The following is a 12,464-nucleotide window of genomic DNA, read 5'->3' on the forward strand; positions in this document are numbered from 1 at the left end:
ACCCCACCGCCCTGCTTGGATGACTGCGAGAGTTCCGACCCCTGCACCCTTTTTCTCACCCGTCCCACAAGGGGGCACTGCGGGCTCTGCCTCGGTCGCTGATGAACACATGCAGCTCGGACTGTTGCGACCCACCTTGTCACCAGAGGAGTGAGCCCGGCGCCGGCAGTTGAATTTATGCCTTTATTGTGGTGGATCTGGACATTATGTAATTAGCTGCCCTGCTAAGACACGTAAGTGCCTTTCTTCTGTGTCTGCCAGCCCTGTATCCTTGCCAGCCAACGCTACCCACATTGCTCTTCCTCTCTCGTTACAGCTTCAGGAAAAGATGGTCTTCATCAATGCCATCATTGATTCTGGGGCCTGCAGTTGCTTTATCGATTCCGCCTTCACCCGCCTGCATACCATACCCCTTCGGAGAAAGACCCACGGACTATTCATTTTTCTGGCAGACGGCTCTCGCATCAAGTCAGGCCAGGTAACCCAGGAGACACTTCCCTTACCGGCTATCTCTCCTTGTCAGCACAAGGAACTGTTAACCTTCGATGTGATCTCATCACCCCTGTTTCTGGTGATCCTGGACATACCCTGGCTACAGGCCCATAACCCCACCATTAACTGGTCCACTGTAGAGGTGAAGTTCCTGTCCCCCTATTGCTTAGACCACTGTTTTCCTGAGACATCTGACCGGCCTGGTACACTTCTCTGCCTTGACTCTGATCAGGACTTATGGCAATCTGCGCCCGAACCGTATCATGAGTTCCTGGACGTCTTCCGTAAACGGGGGGCAGACTCCCTTCCTCCGCACCGTCCGTATGACTGTCCCATCGAGCTCCTTCCAGGGGCTGAGATCCCGTGTCAGAGAAAGAACAGGAGCCCCTGAAAGTCTACATTGCGGAGAATCTCAAGAAGGAGTTCATTCACCATTCCACCTCTCCCGCAGGCGCCGGAATATTCTTTGTCACCAAGAAGGATCAGTCGCTTCGGCCCTGCGTGGATTACCACGAGTTGAATAAAATCACGGTCAAGAACCGCTACCCTCCGCTTTTCCAGAAGTTGAGGTCAGCCACAATTTTTACTAAATTGGACTTAAGAGGGGTGTACAATCTGGTCCATATACGGGCCCGTAATGAATGGAAGACAGCTTTCCGAACTCGTTTTGGGCACTATGAATACCTTGTGATGCCCTTTGGGCTCTGCAATGCCCCAGCCACCTTCCAACATCTTATAAACAATGTGTTCCGGGACTTTTTGGATATCTTTGTTATAGTTTATTTGGACGACATCTTGATTTTCTCCGGGTCCCTGGAGCAACATCGAGGGCACGTTGGCAGGGTGCTGCTCCGGCTCCGCCAGCACGGATTATATGCCAAGGCCGAGAAATGCAAGTTTGAGCAGCGTAACATTCAATTTCTCGGTCTCGAGATTTCCCCAGCAGGCATCAGAATGGATCCACAGAAAGTATCTGCTGTACTGGACTGGCCGGCACCCACGGACAAGAAGGGGATACAACGCTTCTTGGGTTTTGCGAATTTCTATAGGAAGTTCATTAAGGGGTTTTCTGCCATCATCACCCCCATCACTCAACTCACTAAGCAGAATGTACGCTTCCATTGGGGCTCTGAGGCACAGGTGGCCTTTGTGAGGCTCAAAGGCCTGTTCACTTCTGCCCCCATTCTCAGCCATCCTAACCCATCTCGGCCCTACATCCTTGAAGTCGATGCTTCCGAAGTGGCTGTGGGGGCGGTGGTATCGCAACGTCAAGGCAGTAATGACCTGATGCACCCCGTAGGGTTCTTCTCCCGGGAACTTTCTCCTGCTGAAAGGAACTACGACGTGGGAGACCGGGAGCTGCTGGCCATCAAGTCAGCATTAGAGGAATGGAGGTACTTGCTGGAAGGTGCTGTCCATCCTGTATTGATTTACACCGACCACAAAAACCTCGAATACCTCCGAACCGCCAAGCGTCTGAAGCCCCGGCAGGCCCGCTGGGCCCTGTTCTTTTCTCGATTCTGCTTCCACATTACATACCGCCCTTGCCTGCAGCTAGTACCTGAAGAACCCCGTTATCTGTCTGCTTATTCCTGTTATTTGACCCAGCTTCCATCTGACTCTGCTGCTCTCTCCTGCCCCAACCCCGGCTTGCCTGACCTTGTTACGTACTGCTTACTTTTGCTGAACCTCTGCCTGTTTGTGACGTTGCACTATCTACCACCTGTCTGCTTGTCCCAGCCTGCCTAACCAGTCTTGTCAGTACCTACGTTCTGGGACCTTCCCGGATCCGCTGCTGCCTTCCAGGTTCACCAGTTTGCCTGCCCTGCCTCAGCTGCCAGCTCTACTAAGCCGTCTCCTGCTTCCACCAGCTCCTGTGGTACCAGCATTTGGAGGTTCACCTGCTCTGCCTGCATCAGCTGCTGCATCCAGCCAGACGCTTTTACCCCGCTGCGCTCTCGTACCACTGTTCTCACTCCAGTGGGACTTGAACCAGAGTCATAAGAGAGGTCTTCTTCCGTCAAGTCAGGCTCACCACTCAGGTACCTAACACATAGATTGCAAACAGCTATGGTGCGATCTGCTGCACACATGTCGAAAAAGGCCCACACCAAGGAACTTTTCAAAGTCAGCGGGGAGTCAGCAGCGCCCCGCACCTGCGAAGCACTGTGGTGTGATGCAATAGGGTGGTTGTCCTTAAGCTGCCCCCTAGAGGACATCCTGCCTTGTTGGAGTTGTGCCTCCTCCTCCTCTCTTCTCTCAGGCACACAAGTGCAGTTAGTGACCTCATCATCCCCTCCTTCCTAGTCACTGGAGCAAACTTGGCAGTATGCTGCCGCTGGGGTAACATAACTGCCAGTTCCTTGTCCTTCTGTTCCCCTTCTCTGTAGGCTCACATTACTCCCTTCCTCCCTTCCTTAACCTGGGAACCAACATTGGAGCCTTCAAATTGCTGTACATCCTCCAGCAGCATGTACTCGACACTGTGGTCAAATAATCATATATATAATATATATATATATCTGCGAAACGGGCGAACACCCGATGTTCGAGTCACACTTATGTTCGACCTGAACACCAAGCTAATCCCTACTAGACATGTGCGTCGTCAATACATTTGTTTTGTTTCGTTCCATTTCGTATTAGCCGTTAATTTGTATTCGTGTCCGAAATTTTATTTGGATTTGTACGAAATACGAATTTTCGTTAGGTTCGTTAACTTTTCGTAACAATTACGAACGTTCGTTATGATGAATTTAAAAAGAAAAATACCTTTCTCAATATGGCAGTCGTCGACTCATTATGCTCATTATGAGGGGCTCCCACCATCCCTGTGCTGTGCTGACTTCCTCCTGGGGCTGTACCCCTGCTTTGCTCATTATGAGGGGCTCCCACCATCCCTGTGCTGCAATCTTTCCTGATCTGAGGACTGCAGTGGGAAGGGCTGAGGTTACTCATTGACATCATCAGGGAAGAGAATGGCTGGAGGTCATGTGAGCACACAGTAACACTGTGAAATGAATTAAAATATTTTGCTGCATAGTTTTTAAAACACAGATACTGCACAGTATAACTTTCTGCAACAGAGAGGATTCATTACTTTACAGCCATAGCAATGAGAGGAGAGGGGGTGGGGAGGAGATGGCGAGGAGATGGCTCACACACAGACTCCTGAGCTGACAGGCAGGGAGGGAGGGGTAGAGACTGGGGGCTGACAGAGGCATGCAAACTGACCGCGGTATCATGGATCAGCAGCCACGATTACAGTGGTCAGAATACTAAGGGGGACACAGGAACAGGCAGGATCAACCAGGTATTTTATAGCATAGAAAAGGACAATTGACCCCGCACAAGCACTATGCTGTATATCCTGCTTTAAAGGAACAGGATAATTTATTTAAAAAAAAATTGGGGGGGGGGGGGTGGGGGTTACAACCACTAAATGCAAAGCAGATCCTTTTTAATCAACCTACCCATGTACTACATATGTTTCCACAAGACTGGTTTGCAAATGCTGTATTTATTATTATTATATTCCCTAAAAACTAAAGGAACAACAGACTTCAGTTATATGAATGGCTACATATTAAATATTCTGGAATATTTCCATCAAGTAAGAGAGAAGGATTTTGCCCCTACATGGAGATATATTTCATTTATGTGTTCTTGATGAGGAAGTGTGTTTGATTTAATACCTAGTTACAATTGTGAAAAATAACATTGACAGTACCCAGCACAATGTGAACAAAGGAATGTTGGCATGCATTGTGTAGCTGCATTCCTTTGTAAATGGAAACAAATTAAAAAAAAATGTATTATTGAGAACTGGTTGATTATGTTGGAGAATTCATTTCAAGCCATACAAATAGTTAATAGTGCACCTGGATTTCAATTAAAATAAATACTTTTCTGTGGCAGTTCATTTAACAGACGGTACAAATAAAGAATTGCTACCAAATTGCAACATGAAATGTTAGAATTTTTTTTTATCTTTTTTAGCTAACTTTTGCGACATGCATGTCTATTCAAGTTCTTCCACAGGAGCTTAAAGAGGAAGTAAACCCAGATGGGTTTACTTCCTCTTTGTCTCCCTGCAAAGGTAAAGCATAATGGGCTACTATGCATTGCATAGTAGCCCATTATGTGTCACTTACCTAACACAGGAGCCAGCGATGTCCCCGATGTCCCCTGTAGCACGAAGCGCCCATCTTCTTCCGGGTATCACTGCTCCAGCCACTCACGGCGATGACGTCACTCACGCGCATGCGCACAGAAGCCGCCACTAACGGCATATTGCATCCGCCATAGACAGCGGTGCCTGTCTTTTTGTAAATATCTCCTAAACCATGTAGGTTTAGGAGATATTTCTTGGACCTACAGGTAAGCCTTAATCTAGGCTTACCTGTAGGTCAAAGTGGTTTGTAAGGGTTTACAACCACTGTAAGGGGATATTAAATAACCACAATGGTGTCAAGCTTTTCTGACCTTAGAGATAATATCTGGTACCCAGCAAGTATCAAGACTTTTTAATAACATTCACATACAAAAGGAAAGACGGTCATTTTGAAACAGAAAATGCATCAAAATGGTCAGATGTGGTTAATGTGGGCAAATAAAAAATAAATTAAAAGTTATCATTAGAAAAGTTGTTTGTGAGCTTGTTTTATTGCACTTTGTTTTCATGGTTTCCTCCTCGTATTTCACAATTGCATTTATACATGATTTCATTCTCTTTCTGACCAATTTAGGACTACTCTGAAACCAGACCATAATGTTGCACACACTCCCCAAAACAGATCATAAACAGAAGTATATGGGGCAGCTGGCCAATTTAGGTAAAGTGGTAATGTGTCTGAACACTTTTAGAGTTGATCATATATGAAAGATGTAAAAAGTCAGTACCTTGATGAGTTTCTAGATTAAATTGTATGTAGAGCCAAAATATTTATTGTTGTAGTTGTTGGTAGAATGTGAAATGATTAGACATTTAAATGTGATACCAATGCATGATAGAGTCACATGCCCATATTGGGATGTTTTGACTGGTTTTGAAGATGATATGTCTTTTTCTATCCTTTATAATGCCATTTCTAGCAGAAACCCAAATGGAGTGTAGCCAATCTGCCTAGTGATTGTAAATGATCACCTTGTAAAACAGCCCATTGCTTTTTAAATAGAAATGAAAGGAAAAAGATCTGTGAATGGATATAAAAAAAAAAACATTATAAATACATTGTCTCCCCTTTCTTATAAGTGATCACATTCCCTCTGTTCTCAGCTGCATAAGGAGAAGAGAAACAGCAGTACACCGAGCTTCACAGTAAAAGGCTGTGCAGGTGGGGCGTGTCAGGGCAAGTCTGATCATTGGAGGACAGCAGGCTGAGTTCGAGCACAGCTAGGTTTTGCAGCGGGACTGGCAGGAACACCAGGAATTTCACACAAAGTTAGTCCTCCCTTCTGTCAGTAGGTGGCATTGTCACCTTTGGCATTAGTCTAAGCTCAAACAGTAGGTGTGGGTTATGACTAGTCGTATCTTTTTCCTGCCAACTGCTAGGAGATCCCTGTGCCAATGAAGCATTATGAGAAAGAGTATAAATATTGGGGGATGGTTGATACAAGTTCTCGTCCCCTCTAGGTTCTGGCTCAGAGAGGGTACCCGCTAACCTGAAGGGGCATGGGGCTAATTAGACCTTGAGCTGAGGCCTGTGCTGCTGATCTTCACTGGAAGCAGAATGGAGTCCCATGGAGGCTCATTGACTCCCCTGTGGAAGATTAAAGACAGAATGGAGTCCAATGGAGGTTGGTTTACTCTCCTGCGTGAACTTTAGAACCCCATTAAAGTCTATGGGACTCAAATGTTCGAAATTAAAAGTGCTAATTTTAAAGGCTAATATGCAAGTTATTGTCCTAAATAGGGTTTGTGGGGACCCGGCTCCTGCCCCAGGGTACATGTATCAATGCAAAAAAAAGTTTTAAAAACTGCTGTTTTTTCGGGAGCACTGATTTTAATGACACTTAAAGTGAAAAAAAAGTGAAATATTCCTTTAAATATCGTGCCTGGGGGTGTCTATAGTATGCCTGTGAAGTGGCATGTGTTTCCTGTGTTTAGAACAGTCCCTACACAAAATGAAATTTCTAACGGAAAAAAAGGTCATTTAAAACTGCTTCGGTTTTAATGTAATGTCTGGCTGGTGGATGAAAATCATTGAGAAAAATGGCATAGGTAGCCCCCCCGCCCATTACCAGCCCCTTTGGATCTTGCACGGATATTAAGGGGAACCCCCTACCCAAATTAAAAAACTGAAAGGCATGGGGCCCCCAGGCCCTATATACTCAGAACAGCAGTACACAGGCAGTGCAAACAAGACAGGGACTGTGTAGGTTGCTTGTTAAGTAGAATCTGTTTGTAACTTTGAACTGGTACATTTTTAAAGTGTAGCTCCAGTCAAAAAATCTAGGGAAGGGTTATCACCCCTGTATAATTTTTTTTGCTGTCCGTTCTTTTTTCATCTCACTTCCTGTTGTCTCCTTCTGTTTGCAAGTAGGAGACGTTTGTAAGTTGGATGTTTAAAAGTAGGGGCCTGCCCTATATGCTCTGCAGAAATTTGGCCCAAAGGTGTTGGTGTTGAAACATTGGGCCTTAGACATTAATGCTGGTGCCATGACAGTGCAACCCCTCCCAGATACTCCAGTTTGAGTGCATTAATGAGCCCTGCTGCAAAGTATTGCATCAAAAATTGTAATTACATGCCCCTGTCAAAATTAGGCCCTGCTGGTGGCACCCAGAACCAAAAATGTTCTTCCAAGCTATCAGAATAACAGGATAGTCACTCAGCATAGGCAGTCTTGAAGGGATGTGACATTTCAAAAGAAATTATTCGGTTACATCAGCTTCAGGTGCTTGGTAGCTGGTGGTGATCCAAGACTGATTCATCTTTATGAAGGTCAGTCAATCAACCGAGTCGGTGGACAAGCGCACCCTGTGATCGGTTACAAAGCCTCCAGCAGCACTGAATGTGAGTTCCGAAAGAACGCTAGATGCAGGACAGGCCAGTAGCTCAATTGCATACTGCGCAAGCTCTGGCCAGTGATCCATCCTCAAGACCCAGTAACCCAGAGGATTTTTGGTGGGAAAGGTGTCCAAGTCTGACCTTGACCCCTAGATATTCCTGTACCATGTAAATCAGACGCTGGCGATGGTTGTTTGAACTGATCATACCTTGGGGCTGCGGACTAAAAAATTGTCTGAATGCATCGGTCAGATGCCTACCTTCTCCACCGCTCTTTCTGTGACTGACCGAAGCCTCAGCAACATGTTGTCCAGGACCAGGAATTTGTAACCTCCCAGTCTCTGGGAACGCGTTGCACAGACCTTTCTGCAAGGCCTCCCAGATATGGCTCATCCTCTGCAATGGCAAGATAAGGTCCGCAACCTTACCTTTGTACCGTGGATCAAGGAGAGTTGCCAGCCAGTAATGATCCCTCTCCTTGATCCGAAGAATATGAGGATCCTTCCGCAGGCTTTGCAGGATTAGGGTGGCCATGCAGCGTAGGTTAGCTGAGGCATTCGGTCCGGAGTCTTCTGGGTCATTAAGGATGACATGATCCGCAGCCACCTCCTCCCAGCCACGTACAAGTCCTCAAGTGCCCTGTCCATTATTCCACGCAGCGTGTGCTCCAACAGGTGGACAAAGGTACAGTGTCACTGATGCATGCACTGTCACTGCTCACCATCCTCGTAGCCTCCTCAAATGGTGACAGGACAGTGCAGGCATCCCTGATCATGTCCCTCTGGCATGGGGGGGAAAAAACTAGCTCCCCTGACCCTGTCCTGGTGCCGTAGTCACACAGGTACTCATGGCCAACATTCCACCTGGTGGGCATGTCACAGATTAGGCGGCTCTTGGGCAGGTTTAATTCCTTTTGGAGCTCAGCCAGCCGAGCACTGGCATTATATGACTGGCGGAAATGCACACAGACTTTTCTGGCCTGCCTCAGGACATCCTGTAAGCCCGGGTACCTGCCCAAGAACCGCTGCACCACCAAGTTAAGGACGTGAGCCACACAGGGCACATGGTCAGTTGTCCCTGTTGGAGGGCGGAGAGGAGGTTGGTGCCATTGTCGCAAACCACCATTCCTGGCTTAAGCTGGCGTGTCGTCAACCACCTCTCGGCCTGCCCCTGCAGAGCTGACAAAACATCCACCCCAGTGTGGCTCCTGTCCCCCAAACAAACCAGCGCAAGCACGGCATGGCATCGTTTTGCCTGCGTACTTGCGTAGTCCCTGGAACGCCTACGGAGCACCACTGGTTCTGAGGACAGAGCACTGGAAGAGGCCATGGAGGAAGAAGAAGAGGAGGGGGTGGAGGAGAGAGGTGTGTCACAACCAATAGTAGCATTTTGGAGGCGTGGTGGCGGAACAACCTCCAACACTACTGCACCTTGTCCTGCATCCTTCCCAGCTGCCAGAAGAGTGACCCAATGCGCCGTGAAAGATAGGTAAAGTCCCTGTCCATGCCTGCTGCACCATGAGTCAGTGGTAATATGCACCTTACCACTGACCGTCCTGTCCAGCGAGGCATGGACATTGCCTTCCACATGCTGGTAGAGAGCCGGAATCGCCTTCCCTGAGAAAAAGTGGCGTTTGGGAACATGCCACTGAGGAACCGCACATTGCACAATCTCACGGGGGCAGAGTCTACCAACTGAAAAGGCAGCAGTTGAAGTGCTAGAAATTTAGCCAAGCTAGCATTCAACCACTGGGCATGTGGATGGCTGGGAGTGAACATCTTTCAACGGTCCAGCAGCTGGGGCAGGGAAATTTGCCTGGTACAATCGGGCGTCGGTGTACTGCTAGCAGGATGTTCGCAAGTATTTGGCTGTGATACACCTAATTCTACACCTTCATTCCTCTCAGTGCAAGTTTCAGAGAGGACTGAAGGTCTAATGGGGTTAGAAATCCCAGCTGATGAGGAGCAAGGAGAGGTCCACTTTGTTCTTTGGTGTGGGTCTTTAAGGTACGCTTGCCAACGAACTGCATGACAGGTCAACATATGTCTGGTCAAGCATGTGGTGCCCAAGCGGCTGATGTTTTGGCCACGCGAGATACGCTTGAGACATATGTTGTAAATAGCAGTGGTGCGATCTGATGCACTCGTCTCAAAAAAGGCCCACACCAAAGAACTTTTGGAATAATGTGTAGAGGCAGCGACCTGCACAGGCGGAACTCTGCGGTGTGATTTAGTCGGTGTGCTGCCCTTAATCTGGCCCCTGGAGGGCATCCTCCCTCGTTGGATATGTGCTTCCTCCTCCTCCTCTCTCCTCTCAGGCACCCACGTGGAGTCAGTGACCTCATCATCCCCTCCCTCCTCATCACTGGAGCAAATCTGTCAGTATGCAGCTGGTGGAACATGACTGCCAGATTGCTGTCCTTCTTGGGCATCCCCTCTCTCTGGGTCACGCTACTGCCTTACTCTAGCTGGGTATCATCATCAGAACCTTCAAAACGCTGAGCATCCTCCTGGAACATGTAGGACATGGTGGGTCTAGGGAAGGAGTGACTGATGCCATTGAGACGAGGGAAGTAGCCACGTTGGCAGCTGCTTTGCCAGTACCCTTAGCATGGGTGAGAGAGGATGAGGAGGATGAGGAGGGTTTGGTCATCCACTCTACCAAGTCTTTGACATGTTGCGGCTCAACACACACGTCCAGCTGCCAAAAATAAGGACAAGCGTGTCCCATGGCCACGTGCTGATGACGATGCACCACGTCCACGACCAGCACTGTTGTCTCTAGACATAGAGCCTGCTTGCCCTCTTTAATTGGCTCATGGCTGTCTGCCTCTCCTTGTTGGCCTTCCAGACATACTAATGGTCTGCAGGGAGATGAGAACACCAGCAATTGGGGTAGCTTTAGGTCCACACTGAGCAGATGACACAGTACACTGACTGTAATTACTGCAGCTGCCTGTGGTATAGGATTAGCTGGACACCAGCAATTGGAGTAGCTTTAGGTGCACACCATGCAGATGACACAGTACACCGACTGTAATAACTGCAGCTGCCTGCCTGTTGTATAAGATCTGAAGAACATGAGCAATTGGGGTAGCTTCAGGTGTACATTGTGCAGGGGGCACAATACACTGACTGTAACTGCTGCAGCTGCCTGTGTTATAGGACCAGAACAACACCAGCAATTGGGGGTAGCTTCAGGTGTACACTGTGCAGGTGGCACAATACACTGACTGTAACTGCTACAGCTGCCTGTGGTATAGGACTAGAACAACAAGAGCAATTGGGGTAGCTTCAGGTGTACACTGTGCAGGTTGCACAATACACCGACTGTAAATGCTACAGCTGCCTGTGGTATAGGACTAGAACAACACCAGCAATTGGGGGTAGCTTCAGGTGTACACTGTGCAGGGGCACAATACACTGATTGCAATTGCACTAGGTTCAAAAGAAATGAAGACACTGTCTCTGCCTATCTGTCTCTCTGAGCCGCCGCAACACACTACGCAAGGCCGCTGCGTAGGTGGCCTTATATAGTGTGGGGCGTGTACTAAACCCCCTGAGCTATAATTGGCCACAGGCATCCTGCCTGTGGCCAATTATGCCTCTACTCGCTGCCGACGCTGTGATTAGCCAAGCATGCGGGTCATAGTGCATGCTTGGCCAATCATCAGCCAGAAAAGCACTGTAATGCCGCAGTGCATTGTGGGCCATGAGCGCCACTCGAATATGGCTTTATTACTTAGTGAATTATTGACCTGGAACAAGCATGGAGAATGTGAGCATTTCACCCACAAGATCATCACCCAAGAAAAAAAAAAGATTCTTCTTTTTTTCAGTAATGCTAATGCTGGGTATTATAAAAGTTATATTGTAAAGCAGTCTCAACATTACTGAAGTAAGATACAGTTCCTTGAAAAAGTATTCACAGCCCTTGAAATTTTCCACATTTTATCATGTTACAACCCAAAAGGTATATATATTTTATTCAGATTTTATGTGATATACCACAAAAAGTGGAAGGAAAATGATAAATGGTTTTCAAATGTTTTTACAAATTAATATCTGAAAAGTGTGGCGTGAATTTGTATTCTGCGCCCTTTACTCTGATGCCCCTAAAATCTAGTGGAATCAATTCCCTTCAGAAGTCACCTAATTAGTAAATAGAGTCCAGCTGTGTGTAATTTAATCTCTGGGCAAAAATGTCACTCTCTAGATGTGCAAATCTGGTAGAGACATACCCAAAAAGACTTGCAGCTGTAATTGAAGCGAAAGGTGGTTCTGCAAAGTATTGACTCGGGGCTGAATACAAATGCACGCCACACTTTTTACATATTCATTTGTTTATAAAAATTTAAAAACATTTATAATTTTCCTTCCACTTCACAATTATGTGCCACTTTGTGTTGGTCTATCACATAAAATCCCCAAAAAATACATTTACGTTTTTGGTTGTAACATGACAAAATTAGGAAATGTTCAAGGGGTATGAATGCTTTTTTAAGTCACTGTAAGTTCCTGTAATAGTTCCATCCCCTCTTGTTTAGTAAAATTCCACTGTAGTGACACATTTTTACAAAAAGAAAGAAGTTAGAACATGCCCTAGTTATCAGAGTTACTAGTCCTTCCTGTGTAAATTTTTATGAGTTGAAAACAAGCTGTGGGTTCCCTATGGTGCCCTACGTAACTACAAAAGTTGCAATTTGCTAAGGCCAGATAGGACTGTAGTACTATATTGAAGCAAGCAACTTATAAATTTGAACTTCAGGCACATAAAATAAAACAGAAACAGAACAGAAGATTTCCAGGTATAGATATATTACATTGGTTCAGCTTAGAGCAATATAATTATGCATATATATATTACATAGCTGTGTAATATATATATATTTAGAAGCTGAACATTACTGTAGTAATTACCCCTACTACAGGGGTTGGATAAAAACATGGAAACACTACATGA

Source organism: Lithobates pipiens, unplaced genomic scaffold (assembly GCF_037356315.1).
Source record: "Lithobates pipiens isolate NorthernLeopardFrog02 unplaced genomic scaffold, aLitPip1_a1.2 Scaffold_23, whole genome shotgun sequence".
NCBI lineage: Eukaryota > Metazoa > Chordata > Amphibia > Anura > Ranidae > Lithobates > Lithobates pipiens.